This window comes from Aplysia californica, unplaced genomic scaffold (genome assembly GCF_000002075.1).
Source record: "Aplysia californica isolate F4 #8 unplaced genomic scaffold, AplCal3.0 scaffold00389, whole genome shotgun sequence".
NCBI lineage: Eukaryota > Metazoa > Mollusca > Gastropoda > Aplysiida > Aplysiidae > Aplysia > Aplysia californica.
In genome coordinates this window covers 251077-253094 of record NW_004797659.1, presented here as the reverse complement: position 1 = coordinate 253094, position 2018 = coordinate 251077, and the positions used below count along the sequence as shown (strand labels likewise).

Sequence of the window (2018 nt, the reverse complement as noted above, 5' to 3'; positions counted from 1 at the left end):
ACCCCCCCCCCCCACACACACACATACATCGGCGGCTCTTGTGGACTAGAGGTTAAGGTGTTGGCCTCTCATTCAAAGGTCCCGGGTTCGAATCCGGGTAGTGATCGAAAAATTTCTTCCCTTAAATTGTCTCCTTTCACCTCCTTTCCTGCTCTCTAGCAATGTTCTGTTGTCTGCTTTCCTTTCCTCTTTCTGCCCCCACCCCCTCACCTCCTTTGCCCCTCCTCTGGGCTCCTGACTCTTTCTGCAGCCTTTCTACTGCTACTCCTTGGCTCCTCCTTACTGCTGTCTTTCTGCCACACCCCTGATCTTCTGGTAGGAAAGATCTACACCTAGCCTTCTCGGACAAGGGCGAAAAATCTCGGAGGGCCCGTGTGCAAGTTGCGCACGTTAAAGATCCCTTGGTGGTCTAAAATCGATAGGAGTAGGCTTCGGCTGCCACCCGGGCAAAATTCAAAATTTTCCTACCAACTGAAAATATTAGGTGTATCCCGCGCGCTCATATGACCTTATGCACTTGCGAGCGCCGTAAAACACTTTACAAAAAAAACACACAAAAAAACACACACATACATCATCTGCCCCACTTTGATTTTCCTCTTTTTCTGTCGAAAAGATGTACGAAAATTTCGTTTGAGAATTGTAATTTGCGGGGTTTTTTAAAAAACTAAATGTTTATTGTACATTTTAGATACTTCAACCATTTCGACTCGCAAGTTAAAACCAGGCCATGCTATAAACTAACATGAAAATAACCAATTTTTGTCCAGCGCGCTAATAATATACGTGTATTATGACTTCATGCAGTTGCAAACGCCGTGGAACTTCAACCAAAACCTTATCTTTGGGCCAACCGAATAAAGCACGAACAGCCCTGCATACTTTCTACCGCCCCCCTCCCCTCCCCCCTCCTTTAAAAAAAGAATATATAAGCAACAGCACAAGCTGTAACTGTATGCACCCAAACACCCCTCCCTTTCTCCCCCTCTCTCTCTCTCTCTCTCTCTCTCTCTCTCTCTTCTTCTTCTTCTTCTTCTTCTTCTTCTTCTTCTTCTTCTTCTTCTTCTTTCCATCCCCCCCCTCCCTTTATAAAAAGAACAAGCTACTGTTCTAGCTGCAACAAATGCTTCTATTAAGACCTACTCGTTACCCTCTGTTGTTTCTGACTCTTCTATCATACTTTCTTCCAACACTAAATGACCGAGGATGGTTGGCGGGTGTTCTGGTGTGGTTTTCTCCTTCTTTCCCAGTAAAACATCTATCGTCCTTAGATCACCTTCTTTTTTTTTCTTGTATGTTACTTGTAATTACACCTCTATTCTAGAAGAAACACCTGTAGAAAAAAACAAAACGATAAGCGAATCTGTTTTAGAGAATGCAAGCTAGTAGACTACGTACATCCACACAACAGTGAAGAGGTTAATGTTCATAAATTATTTCTATCTTCAGAGGTCATTGCCCCCTTTTTATTCCGAAGAAGTAACGCTTTCAGCCAAAGAGATAAGGCTGTGACATCGCTCGAACAATACTCATTGTTGCAACCATTACCAGTCAGCGGAAAACTCATTGTCGGCCGAAGTATGTCCGCTAAAAAAAAAAAATCAAAATAGAAGACAAAAGAGGCAGTGGTGTAGACCCAGGTAAAATTATTTTGAGAACCTTAACATATGGGTGACAAGGACACATCAGGACAATACAAAGGTGGGTTTTTTTAATTTGGGAGGGGGTGGTTGTTTGTTTGTTTTAATTTGTATGCTTTGTTTTGAAAAAGAGAATCTGAGCAGAGATTTTACGGAAAACCCACGACCGCCGTTGTCTGTTTCAGATCTGGTACTTTATGGTAGGAACGATTTACTTATCAAACTGCAAACCAGGCGTGTTGTAAATGGATAACCCAAAAAAACCCGGCGAATCTCTGCTGTAATGGACTGAGGGGAATAATGGGGAAAAATGACTTTTGAGTTCGAGTTCCGCGGAAAAAAAAAAAAGTGTGTGTGTGTCCCCCCCCCCCCCCCCCC

General features: G+C 43.2%; 1 protein-coding gene across 1 annotated transcript in view; it reads left to right on the top strand.

The window, feature by feature from the left end:
* Nucleotides 1-2018, top strand: part of LOC101846897 (sodium-dependent glucose transporter 1A) — a 12727-nt gene that overhangs the window by 2010 nt on the left and 8699 nt on the right. The gene's annotated exons all lie outside the window — the stretch shown is intronic.